The sequence below is a fragment of the Siphateles boraxobius genome, unplaced genomic scaffold (assembly GCF_051911475.1).
Source record: "Siphateles boraxobius isolate OS27281-9 unplaced genomic scaffold, OSU_SipBor_1 77, whole genome shotgun sequence".
NCBI lineage: Eukaryota > Metazoa > Chordata > Actinopteri > Cypriniformes > Leuciscidae > Siphateles > Siphateles boraxobius.
Genome location: NW_027509205.1, coordinates 6,022,840 through 6,035,364, shown reverse-complemented (window position 1 = coordinate 6,035,364; position 12,525 = coordinate 6,022,840). Strand labels below are relative to the sequence as shown.

Here is a 12,525-nt window from a genome sequence, read left to right as displayed (position 1 = left end):
CACCGGTTTGGGTCAGATCGGGCGAAAGACCTAGGACTAGTGTGCAAAAGTAGCTTTTTCACAAAATCCCAAATACCCGAAAATCTCGCCAGCGCAACCATCGAATCCGAGGCCTGCGTCTTGTTCGGCCCGAGCCAAGGATTCCGGTGATGTAAGACACTTGGGTCTGCGACGGACGGTTCAGGAGTTACGAGGCATTTCGTACTTCTGATCGCTGCAGCGCCACCTTGGGGCCGATTGGGCCGAGCCTTGGTGATGTTGTAGACCGGGCGGGTACTACCATCCCTCAAGAGTTTCAAGTCTCTACGACGTACGCTTTGGTCTGCCCGCTCACTTTTAGGGCAGAATGTTTGTTGGTCCAAAATCCCAGGTTGCACTCCAAAGTGTCGTGTTGTGCGCTCTGCTGTGATCCATTTTCGGTGTCAACAGTCAAGCTGAGCTTGTATTGCTGTGAGCTGAGCTTGTTTGTTGGCGACCTTTAGACCCTCTCGCCACGGCCCAGGTGGGCGTGGCCTTTGACGGCTCCCCCGCCTCTGCGTCATTGTGTCATCGCTTCTCGGCCTTTTGGCTAAGATCAAGTGTAGTATCTGTTCTTATCAGTTTAATATCTGATACGTGCCCTACCCAGGCACCATATATTAAATTGATTTTTGGAACTGGGAGATGGAAGAGGGGCTTGCTCCGTCCACTCCACGCATCGACCCGGTATTGCAGTACTTCTGGGAACGGTGCACCCCCAAAAACTGTGTTCAATGAAAGAGATGTTTTAGTCTTGTGTGGCAGCAGGTGTTAATGGAAGTAACGTATATTGCTGTGTATGGGTGCTTTAAAGGTGTTGTAGGTGATCATATGCTATACAGGTAATGGTGGTGTGAGAGGGAAAAAAAAACAACAACTCTGTTCTTATCTCGTTTAACATCTGATTCGTCCACTATCCGGTGACCGCGTATGAAATTGATTTTTGGCTCATGGATCCGGAGCATGAAAACAACATCATCCACAACAACAACAGCAAAAGAGCCCGACTCTGCAGGTTTTTGATGTCTCTCTCTTATCTCTTGGAGTTTTTACGAATGAGCTGATGAGTTGAATCAGGTGTGTGTTTGATTGTCCGACCGTTGGTGAGGATTGCGGAGAGGGACACGGTTCCTCTGACGGGAGGCCTGGGAATTCATACTTACCTGGCAGGGGAGACACCATGATCAGGAAGGTGGTTCACCCAGGGCGAGGCTCGGCCATTGCACTCCGGTTGTGCTGACCCCTGCGAATTCCCCAAATGTGGGAATCTCGACTGCATAATTTATGGTAGTGGGGGACTGCGTTCGCGCTCTCCCCTGGACACACTGGTTAAAAGAGCAGATTGTTCGAGTTCCTCTTCTTCTGGTAGTTAACGACCTAGGAAGTCCAGAGAATTGAACTGCAGTGGTTGATCGAGAGATGTAAAACTCTCAACCTAGGACCAGTCTGCAAAAGTAGGGCTGTTTTTTAGTTTATTTTTTTCATCATTCTTCAAATAATCTCCATTATTCAACCAGCGCTTTTATTGGCAGTAGTGGTCCTAGAAGCAAAGTTGTTCCGAATGAGGAGTTCTATCATGTGGTATGAATACCTTGTGCATGTGTGAAAAATCACCTGACATACAGTCGCCTATGGCCGTATTCATGTTGTTGTTTTTACTGTTTACAGCGCCACCAAGTGGCCAGTCGCCACATCCCTTTTCACCTGAGCACAGGCTGAGCCCGTGCACAGGTGTACCGACTTGGGTGTAATTGTCTCATTCCGTTGGAGAGTTATGGCCATTTAAGTAAAGCCCGCCTCGCCCACTCCCAACGTTTTGGCGTCCCGTCGCCAACGTGAATCGAAATTCCGACTTTTTTCCCCATCGCTGTCGGCAATCAGACTCCAGGGAATCTTTCTGCACCGGTTTGGGTCAGATCGGGCGAAAGACCTAGGACTAGTGTGCAAAAGTAGCTTTTTCACAAAATCCCAAATACCCGAAAATCTCCCCAGCGCAACCATCAAATCCGAGGCCTGCGTCTTGTTCGGCCCGAGCCAAGGATTCCGGTGATGTAAGACACTTGGGTCTGCGACGGACGGTTCAGGAGTTACGAGGCATTTCGTACTTCTGATCGCTGCAGCGCCACCTTGGGGCCGAGCCTTGGTGATGTTGTAGACCGGGCGGGTACTACCATCCCTCAAGAGTTTCAAGTCTCTACGACGTACGCTTTGGTCTGCCCGCTCACTTTTAGGGCAGAATGTTTGTTGGTCCAAAATCCCAGGTTGCACTCCAAAGTGTCGTGTTGTGCGCTCTGCTGTGATCCATTTTCGGTGTCAACAGTCAAGCTGAGCTTGTATTGCTGTGAGCTGAGCTTGTTTGTTGGCGACCTTTAGACCCTCTCGCCACGGCCCAGGTGGGCGTGGCCTTTGACGGCTCCCCCGCCTCTGCGTCATTGTGTCATCGCTTCTCGGCCTTTTGGCTAAGATCAAGTGTCTGGTCCTAGGGTAGAGACAGCGATCGCCTCTTGGAGGTTTTTCCGGCTTGGGTCCTTCAGTGACTTGAGCCCCAAACTTTTGAGAGGTACATTGATCCAGCTGCTTTTATTCCGGTTCTGTTTTAAGGTAAGACCTTTTTATCTATTTATTTATTTATTTATTGTTTTTTAAAGTTTTAGGCTGTTGGTGTCTCCACCATGTCGGCTGCCCGTGCCGGCATGAGGAGGCACCACAGCGTGCGTTTTTTATTCAAAGAAGTTGAGGGGAAGCTCCTGGGGATGTCACGTCTTGACTTCTCCAGGAAGCTGATCCAAAAAACTCTAAATTTTAAACCTGATGATCTGAATTGCATCGTGACTCTGCCCCTGAACAAAGGATTTGATGTTAGTTTTAGAGCGGTTTCCCACCTGAATGATTTCTGGCACAGATTTGAAGTAGCTAAATCCCAGCTGTCCATGTTTACTGTTGAAAAGCTCTCTGACAACACACTTAAAACTGTGATTGTTAGAATGTTTAATGAGACAGTGACTGGGGAGGACATTTGTGTCTGGCTGGGCAGATTTTGCACAGTTCGAAGCCAGCCAGTCAAGGTTTTAGATGAGGATGGTATTTGGACATGCTCCTGGCGAATTCCCATTAAACAATGGGAAGACGCTGGGGGCTACCAGGGCCTGAAGCATCTGCCTTCTATGATTGTGTTGGGTGAGAACAGAGGCTACATTCACTACCAGGGTATGCCCAAATTATGTAGAAAATGTGGAAAGTTTGGGCACTTAGCTGAAGCATGCCAGGAAATGATATGTGGGAAATGCAGAGAAATTGGTCATACTTTTGAAGAGTGTACCAATGGCAGGCGGTGCAACCTCTGTGGGGAGTCATCCCATCTCTACAGAGATTGCCCTAAAAGTTTTGCCAACAAACTGAAAGGCAACAAAATGGCCGCCCCACATGTGGAACAAACAAAAGAGCAAAGGAAGGAGGAGGCGGTCCCTGAGGTTTTGGCGGGAAATTCTATTTCCCAGCCAGCCTCAGGGAGTGGGCAGGAGGAAGGAAGTGGGGCGGCCACAGGGGCGGAGTCAAGTTTTAACAGCGAACAGAGTGAGGAAGCCGTTCCCCAACAAGAGAGAAGTGAAAACAAAATGGAGGAGGAGGAGGAGGATGCAACGGCTTCCTCACTCTACACCGTATCGGAGGTTAGTGTGGTGGATAGTGGGGGTGAATCCGAGGGTTCACTCCCCAATGCTCAGGTGCAAAAAAGGTCTGCGAGATCTCCTCTGCTTCAAACAGAGGAGAAAAGGCTGCGGGCATCGCATCGGCTAGATAGTTCCTCTTCGTTAGATCTAGACCGTATGTGGCCCGCAGAATCTCCCAATGAAGTCTCCTTTTTGCACGTTAAGCTTAGAACATCGTCACCGAAGGAGCCACAAGAGGTTCTCTCTGTGGACTCTGAGGCGGCGAGCATTTGCCCTCCTGATCCCAGTTTTTCTGGGGAAAGGGAGAAGCAAGTGCTACATGACATAACATGATTTTAATGTAACTTTCTGCAGTCTTTTGGTTTTATCCTTCTATTAATGCTTGTATTTTTAACCATACTGCTCATGGCCCTCACTATCTCTACAATCAATGTGAGAAGTGTGAGGTCTACTTTGCGAGCACAGAGTGTGTTATCCTTTTTAAAAACTTTTAAGTCAGATGTGTTTTTATTGCAAGAATGTGGTTTGCCCTTTTTAACAAATTACAGGAAGTGGGAGGAGATTTGGACCCCAGGATTTTCCATTTGGAGTGGGTCCAATTTTAACAAAAATGACGGTGTTGCTATTTTAATAAAAAATCCCAACCTTTTGGTGAAGGGCAGCACTGTGGTGAGGGACGGGCGGGCAATTTTAGCAAATCTGACTTTTTTAGGTAAGGATCTTAACATTTTAAATATGTATGGTTTTACTGAAAAAAATAACAGGTATGAGCTTTTAGAAGACTTGCAACCCCACATGCTAGGCAGGGCTCCCCTAGTGGTAGCAGGGGATTTTAATTGTGTATTATCAAAAAAGGACAGAAGGAGGGTAGGAGAGGATTTTAAGGTCGACAAGACATCGGTTTTATTACAAAATATAGTCAAAGATTTTAAGTTAGTTGACTGTTTTAAAACAATGCATCAAAGAGAGGAAGGCTTCACCTGGTTCAGTGGTGACGGTGCCAGAGCCTCTCGAATTGACTATATTTTTACCAGGGACCTCCCGCCGACCGATGCTACATTGACCCCCCTCTTTTTTTCCGACCACATGATGCTGTCTTGCACTCTTTCACTCCCCACGGGTGTGACTGCAGGGGGAGGGCTGTGGAAGCTGAACTGTTCCCTATTAGAGGACGAGGAAGTGGTTAGTGAGTATAGGGAGCAGTTCAGCCAATGGCAGACCCTCCAGGACTTTTACGACTCACGTGCACAGTGGTGGGAGATGGTGAAACAAAGGACAGGACGGTTTTTTAAACAAATTGGAAAAGAAAAAAAGAATAAAGAAAAAAGACGCATGATGGGGTTGCAAAAAAGACTGCAGAGATATTTTAACCTTTTAAACAATGGATTGGATTTTACAAATGAAATAAAAGAAGTAAAGAAAGAAATGTCAGATCTGTCTGAAACAAAGAGCAAAGGTGTCATTTTAAGATGTAGAGAAAGGGAGTTAGAGGAAGGAGAGAAGTGTACCAGGTATTTTTTTAAAAAGACAATAGCTCGGGGAGGGTCGATCAATATTTTAAAAACTTTTAGAGGGGGGGAAGTAAATACAACTGACCTGATTTTAGGGGAAATTGAAAGTTTTTACAGTAATTTATACGGCACTAAAGAGGTACACAATGGCATCTTAGAGGAAGTTTTAGGGTTTTTAGATAAAAAAGTTAAGAGTCCAGATGTGCTTTTATCCCAGGATTTTAATCTTTTAGAATTGGAAAAAGCTTTAAAGGGTTTTAAGAAGGGGAAGTCCCCGGGCATGGACGGACTCCCCTTTGAGTTTTATCTGACTTTCTGGGACATTTTAGCACATGACTTACTTACAGTTTTTAAAGAATTTGAGACTCTTGACAGACTTCCAGACAGCTTTAGAGTAGGGATAGTTACATTACTGTACAAAAAAGGAGACAAGACTGACTTGAGAAACTGGCGACCAATCACTCTTTTAAATTATGATTGTAAACTTTTTAGTAAGATTTTAGCTACACGCATGTCGACTGTTTTAGAGGACGTAATCCACCTGGATCAAGCTTGCGCTGTGCCCGGCAGGAAGATCACGGACAGCCTGGTACTGATCAGAGACGCCATCTGTTATGCGAGAGACAGAAACATTAGGCTTGTAGTCCTAAATTTAGACTTTGAAAAAGCTTTTGATCGGGTCTCGCACCAGTACCTCCTTCAGGTACTGCAAAAAATGGGCTTTCCAGAGAGGTTTATAGCTTGGGTGGGACTGCTGTATGAGGGCTTAAGCAGCAAATTTCTTGCAAATGGGCATCTTTCCAAAGCTGTAAATATCCACAGCGGTGTCCGTCAGGGGTGTCCTTTATCTCCCCTTCTGTATGTGGCTTGTATTGAGCCACTGGCACAGATCTTGAGAAGGGATAAATGGATTAAAGGACTAGATATCCCAGGAACTGGTGGACTGACGGCGACCTGCGTTTTATATATGGATGACGTGACCCTTTTAGCGACTGACTTTTTATCAGTACGAAGAGCAATGGACTTGACTGACTGGTACGGTCGGGCCTCGGGCGCCAAGCTTAACAGGAGTAAGTCCGAGGCCCTGCTCTTCGGGCCGTGGGGCGACGTGGACACAGGAGGACTAGATTTGGATTTTAAAGAAAAGGATTTGAAAATTTTAGGAGTAAAATTTGACAGGGAGGGTGGAGGACCAGGAAACTGGACTGACATGTTAGGGAAAGTCAGACAAAGACTGGGCTTTTGGGGACTAAGACAACTGACGTTAGAAGGCAAGATTTTAATTTTTAAAGCAGTGATTTTACCACTAATTTTACTTGTCTGTTCTGTTTTTAGTCCCCCAAGACGATTCCTGGCTAAGTTGGAGAGGGCGGTATTTTATTTCCTGTGGGGGTCCAAGTGGGAACGAATCAAGAGGGAGGTCGTTAAAAAGAAAAAAGAGAATGGCGGGAAAGGCCTCCCAGACCCCCACCTGTTTTTAGGCAGCCGTTTTGCCGCCCTCCATATCCAGTATGCACTGACCCCATCCAGAGAACACAAGACAGCAGCCATGACCCGATTCTGGATGGGGTCATACCTAAGAAGTTTGAAAATTTTACCCATTGATCTTAAAAGTCCAGTGTCTTTTAATTTGTCAAAAGAGCATAGTTTTATTAAGAATTTTTTAAAGAAATATCTTTTAGAAACAAATGATGCCACTGTTTTAACTAATCACAAGTCTCTCGTCTCTCTTGTGCAGGATCGAGAATCGGTGAGTCCAGTTCCAGGCCTCACACTAGGTGAGGCCAAAGACGTTTGGAGGAACGCAGCCCACCCAGCTCTCCAGAACAGGCTTAAGGACCTGTCGTGGATGGTGGCTCATGAGATCCTCCCGGTCAGGGCGGTCATGCACTCCAGAGGCATGGCCAAAAACTCCACCTGCCCACGGTCCGGATGTGGTTCCCCGGAGACCGTTCAACATCTGCTCTGGGAGTGCGGCGCTGCGCGGGACCTGTGGGCCAAGACAGGCCCCCTGTTTTTCCCGTGCCTGCCAGCGGGTGGGGCCCAGGTGGACTATAAGCTCGCCATCCTGGGGGTGGGTCAGGGCTTGAAGGAGTTGACACCACCAACGTTTGCCTCGCTCTGGCTCACCCTCAACCACATCAAGGATGCCATCTGGGTCACCAGAAACCTGCTGGTGGGGAAACGCGTGACGGTCCCCCTCCACGCGTGCGAGCAGAGGATAACATCAACGCTGCAGGGTGGGCCGCACGTCGTTATTCGGATGGGGGGGCCGAGGTCACACGGAGAAGGTCCCGGCCGCCACCGTACCTGGCCGCCCGTAGATGCACCCTCACCACTCTGGCTACGGGAACAGCGGGCCAGCGGGCCGGAGGAGAGGGGATCTCCGCTGGGCACTGGAAGCGAGGAGTCTGGGGCCTGTTCTGGAGACCTGGAGTGAATGGACATTCTTGATAGGGACTCACCCTCGATCCTGTACAAGAGATGTTTTATTTGGCATATTTAATTGTTTTATTGTTTTATATTTGCATTCCTATTTTATTTTAATCCATTTTACCTTTACTTTAAAACAACACACAACATACATGGACTTTTACACAACACATCAACATAACTGATTTTTAACTGTAACTTATGTCCTTTTTGTTGTTTTAAGATATGTGCAAAAATGTGATTTTATAAGAAAAAAATGGATATTGAAAGAATGGAATGAAACAATGTGACAATAAACTTTTTTCGAAAGAAAAAAATCTGTTCTTATCAGTTTAATATCTGATACGTGCCCTACCCAGGCACCATATATTAAATTGATTTTTGGAACTGGGAGATGGAAGAGGGGCTTGCTCCGTCCACTCCACGCATCGACCCGGTATTGCAGTACTTCTGGGAACGGTGCACCCCCAAAAACTGTGTTCAATGAAAGAGATGTTTTAGTCTTGTGTGGCAGCAGGTGTTAATGGAAGTAACGTATATTGCTGTGTATGGGTGCTTTAAAGGTGTTGTAGGTGATCATATGCTATACAGGTAATGGTGGTGTGAGAGGGAAAAAAAAACAACAACTCTGTTCTTATCTCGTTTAACATCTGATTCGTCCACTATCCGGTGACCGCGTATGAAATTGATTTTTGGCTCATGGATCCGGAGCATGAAAACAACATCATCCACAACAACAACAGCAAAAGAGCCCGACTCTGCAGGTTTTTGATGTCTCTCTCTTATCTCTTGGAGTTTTTACGAATGAGCTGATGAGTTGAATCAGGTGTGTGTTTGATTGTCCGACCGTTGGTGAGGATTGCGGAGAGGGACACGGTTCCTCTGACGGGAGGCCTGGGAATTCATACTTACCTGGCAGGGGAGACACCATGATCAGGAAGGTGGTTCACCCAGGGCGAGGCTCGGCCATTGCACTCCGGTTGTGCTGACCCCTGCGAATTCCCCAAATGTGGGAATCTCGACTGCATAATTTATGGTAGTGGGGGACTGCGTTCGCGCTCTCCCCTGGACACACTGGTTAAAAGAGCAGATTGTTCGAGTTCCTCTTCTTCTGGTAGTTAACGACCTAGGAAGTCCAGAGAATTGAACTGCAGTGGTTGATCGAGAGATGTAAAACTCTCAACCTAGGACCAGTCTGCAAAAGTAGGGCTGTTTTTTAGTTTATTTTTTTCATCATTCTTCAAATAATCTCCATTATTCAACCAGCGCTTTTATTGGCAGTAGTGGTCCTAGAAGCAAAGTTGTTCCGAATGAGGAGTTCTATCATGTGGTATGAATACCTTGTGCATGTGTGAAAAATCACCTGACATACAGTCGCCTATGGCCGTATTCATGTTGTTGTTTTTACTGTTTACAGCGCCACCAAGTGGCCAGTCGCCACATCCCTTTTCACCTGAGCACAGGCTGAGCCCGTGCACAGGTGTACCGACTTGGGTGTAATTGTCTCATTCCGTTGGAGAGTTATGGCCATTTAAGTAAAGCCCGCCTCGCCCACTCCCAACGTTTTGGCGTCCCGTCGCCAACGTGAATCGAAATTCCGACTTTTTTCCCCATCGCTGTCGGCAATCAGACTCCAGGGAATCTTTCTGCACCGGTTTGGGTCAGATCGGGCGAAAGACCTAGGACTAGTGTGCAAAAGTAGCTTTTTCACAAAATCCCAAATACCCGAAAATCTCCCCAGCGCAACCATCAAATCCGAGGCCTGCGTCTTGTTCGGCCCGAGCCAAGGATTCCGGTGATGTAAGACACTTGGGTCTGCGACGGACGGTTCAGGAGTTACGAGGCATTTCGTACTTCTGATCGCTGCAGCGCCACCTTGGGGCCGAGCCTTGGTGATGTTGTAGACCGGGCGGGTACTACCATCCCTCAAGAGTTTCAAGTCTCTACGACGTACGCTTTGGTCTGCCCGCTCACTTTTAGGGCAGAATGTTTGTTGGTCCAAAATCCCAGGTTGCACTCCAAAGTGTCGTGTTGTGCGCTCTGCTGTGATCCATTTTCGGTGTCAACAGTCAAGCTGAGCTTGTATTGCTGTGAGCTGAGCTTGTTTGTTGGCGACCTTTAGACCCTCTCGCCACGGCCCAGGTGGGCGTGGCCTTTGACGGCTCCCCCGCCTCTGCGTCATTGTGTCATCGCTTCTCGGCCTTTTGGCTAAGATCAAGTGTAGTATCTGTTCTTATCAGTTTAATATCTGATACGTGCCCTACCCGGGCACCATATATTAAATTGATTTTTGGAACTGGGAGATGGAAGAGGGGCTTGCTCCGTCCACTCCACGCATCGACCCGGTATTGCAGTACTTCTGGGAACGGTGCACCCCCAAAAACTGTGTTCAATGAAAGAGATGTTTTAGTCTTGTGTGGCAGCAGGTGTTAATGGAAGTAACGTATATTGCTGTGTATGGGTGCTTTAAAGGTGTTGTAGGTGATCATATGCTATACAGGTAATGGTGGTGTGAGAGGGAAAAAAAAACAACAACTCTGTTCTTATCTCGTTTAACATCTGATTCGTCCACTATCCGGTGACCGCGTATGAAATTGATTTTTGGCTCATGGATCCGGAGCATGAAAACAACATCATCCACAACAACAACAGCAAAAGAGCCCGACTCTGCAGGTTTTTGATGTCTCTCTCTTATCTCTTGGAGTTTTTACGAATGAGCTGATGAGTTGAATCAGGTGTGTGTTTGATTGTCCGACCGTTGGTGAGGATTGCGGAGAGGGACACGGTTCCTCTGACGGGAGGCCTGGGAATTCATACTTACCTGGCAGGGGAGACACCATGATCAGGAAGGTGGTTCACCCAGGGCGAGGCTCGGCCATTGCACTCCGGTTGTGCTGACCCCTGCGAATTCCCCAAATGTGGGAATCTCGACTGCATAATTTATGGTAGTGGGGGACTGCGTTCGCGCTCTCCCCTGGACACACTGGTTAAAAGAGCAGATTGTTCGAGTTCCTCTTCTTCTGGTAGTTAACGACCTAGGAAGTCCAGAGAATTGAACTGCAGTGGTTGATCGAGAGATGTAAAACTCTCAACCTAGGACCAGTCTGCAAAAGTAGGGCTGTTTTTTAGTTTATTTTTTTCATCATTCTTCAAATAATCTCCATTATTCAACCAGCGCTTTTATTGGCAGTAGTGGTCCTAGAAGCAAAGTTGTTCCGAATGAGGAGTTCTATCATGTGGTATGAATACCTTGTGCATGTGTGAAAAATCACCTGACATACAGTCGCCTATGGCCGTATTCATGTTGTTGTTTTTACTGTTTACAGCGCCACCAAGTGGCCAGTCGCCACATCCCTTTTCACCTGAGCACAGGCTGAGCCCGTGCACAGGTGTACCGACTTGGGTGTAATTGTCTCATTCCGTTGGAGAGTTATGGCCATTTAAGTAAAGCCCGCCTCGCCCACTCCCAACGTTTTGGCGTCCCGTCGCCAACGTGAATCGAAATTCCGACTTTTTTCCCCATCGCTGTCGGCAATCAGACTCCAGGGAATCTTTCTGCACCGGTTTGGGTCAGATCGGGCGAAAGACCTAGGACTAGTGTGCAAAAGTAGCTTTTTCACAAAATCCCAAATACCCGAAAATCTCGCCAGCGCAACCATCGAATCCGAGGCCTGCGTCTTGTTCGGCCCGAGCCAAGGATTCCGGTGATGTAAGACACTTGGGTCTGCGACGGACGGTTCAGGAGTTACGAGGCATTTCGTACTTCTGATCGCTGCAGCGCCACCTTGGGGCCGATTGGGCCGAGCCTTGGTGATGTTGTAGACCGGGCGGGTACTACCATCCCTCAAGAGTTTCAAGTCTCTACGACGTACGCTTTGGTCTGCCCGCTCACTTTTAGGGCAGAATGTTTGTTGGTCCAAAATCCCAGGTTGCACTCCAAAGTGTCGTGTTGTGCGCTCTGCTGTGATCCATTTTCGGTGTCAACAGTCAAGCTGAGCTTGTATTGCTGTGAGCTGAGCTTGTTTGTTGGCGACCTTTAGACCCTCTCGCCACGGCCCAGGTGGGCGTGGCCTTTGACGGCTCCCCCGCCTCTGCGTCATTGTGTCATCGCTTCTCGGCCTTTTGGCTAAGATCAAGTGTAGTATCTGTTCTTATCAGTTTAATATCTGATACGTGCCCTACCCAGGCACCATATATTAAATTGATTTTTGGAACTGGGAGATGGAAGAGGGGCTTGCTCCGTCCACTCCACGCATCGACCCGGTATTGCAGTACTTCTGGGAACGGTGCACCCCCAAAAACTGTGTTCAATGAAAGAGATGTTTTAGTCTTGTGTGGCAGCAGGTGTTAATGGAAGTAACGTATATTGCTGTGTATGGGTGCTTTAAAGGTGTTGTAGGTGATCATATGCTATACAGGTAATGGTGGTGTGAGAGGGAAAAAAAAACAACAACTCTGTTCTTATCTCGTTTAACATCTGATTCGTCCACTATCCGGTGACCGCGTATGAAATTGATTTTTGGCTCATGGATCCGGAGCATGAAAACAACATCATCCACAACAACAACAGCAAAAGAGCCCGACTCTGCAGGTTTTTGATGTCTCTCTCTTATCTCTTGGAGTTTTTACGAATGAGCTGATGAGTTGAATCAGGTGTGTGTTTGATTGTCCGACCGTTGGTGAGGATTGCGGAGAGGGACACGGTTCCTCTGACGGGAGGCCTGGGAATTCATACTTACCTGGCAGGGGAGACACCATGATCAGGAAGGTGGTTCACCCAGGGCGAGGCTCGGCCATTGCACTCCGGTTGTGCTGACCCCTGCGAATTCCCCAAATGTGGGAATCTCGACTGCATAATTTATGGTAGTGGGGGACTGCGTTCGCGCTCTCCCCTG

At 47.6% G+C, this 12,525-nt stretch overlaps 7 non-coding genes and 1 pseudogene across 7 annotated transcripts; all 8 read left to right on the top strand.

Moving 5' to 3' along the window:
• The first annotated feature begins 548 nt into the window (after window positions 1–548).
• On the top strand, window positions 549–739 carry LOC143727228 (U2 spliceosomal RNA). The gene has a single exon (XR_013199433.1). It is a non-coding gene; the product is annotated as a U2 spliceosomal RNA (small nuclear RNA).
• Window positions 740–1,173: 434 nt separating this feature from the next.
• On the top strand, window positions 1,174–1,337 carry LOC143726734 (U1 spliceosomal RNA). The gene has a single exon (XR_013198967.1). It is a non-coding gene; the product is annotated as a U1 spliceosomal RNA (small nuclear RNA).
• Window positions 1,338–7,922: 6,585 nt separating this feature from the next.
• On the top strand, window positions 7,923–8,100 carry LOC143727462 (U2 spliceosomal RNA; annotated as a pseudogene).
• Window positions 8,101–8,534: 434 nt separating this feature from the next.
• Window positions 8,535–8,698, top strand: LOC143726731 (U1 spliceosomal RNA). The gene has a single exon (XR_013198965.1). It is a non-coding gene; the product is annotated as a U1 spliceosomal RNA (small nuclear RNA).
• A 1,120-nt stretch (window positions 8,699–9,818) lies between these two features.
• On the top strand, window positions 9,819–10,009 carry LOC143727131 (U2 spliceosomal RNA). The gene has a single exon (XR_013199339.1). It is a non-coding gene; the product is annotated as a U2 spliceosomal RNA (small nuclear RNA).
• A 434-nt stretch (window positions 10,010–10,443) lies between these two features.
• On the top strand, window positions 10,444–10,607 carry LOC143726730 (U1 spliceosomal RNA). The gene has a single exon (XR_013198964.1). It is a non-coding gene; the product is annotated as a U1 spliceosomal RNA (small nuclear RNA).
• A 1,129-nt stretch (window positions 10,608–11,736) lies between these two features.
• On the top strand, window positions 11,737–11,927 carry LOC143727227 (U2 spliceosomal RNA). Its single transcript, XR_013199432.1, has one exon. It is a non-coding gene; the product is annotated as a U2 spliceosomal RNA (small nuclear RNA).
• A 434-nt stretch (window positions 11,928–12,361) lies between these two features.
• On the top strand, window positions 12,362–12,525 carry LOC143726729 (U1 spliceosomal RNA). Its single transcript, XR_013198963.1, has one exon. It is a non-coding gene; the product is annotated as a U1 spliceosomal RNA (small nuclear RNA).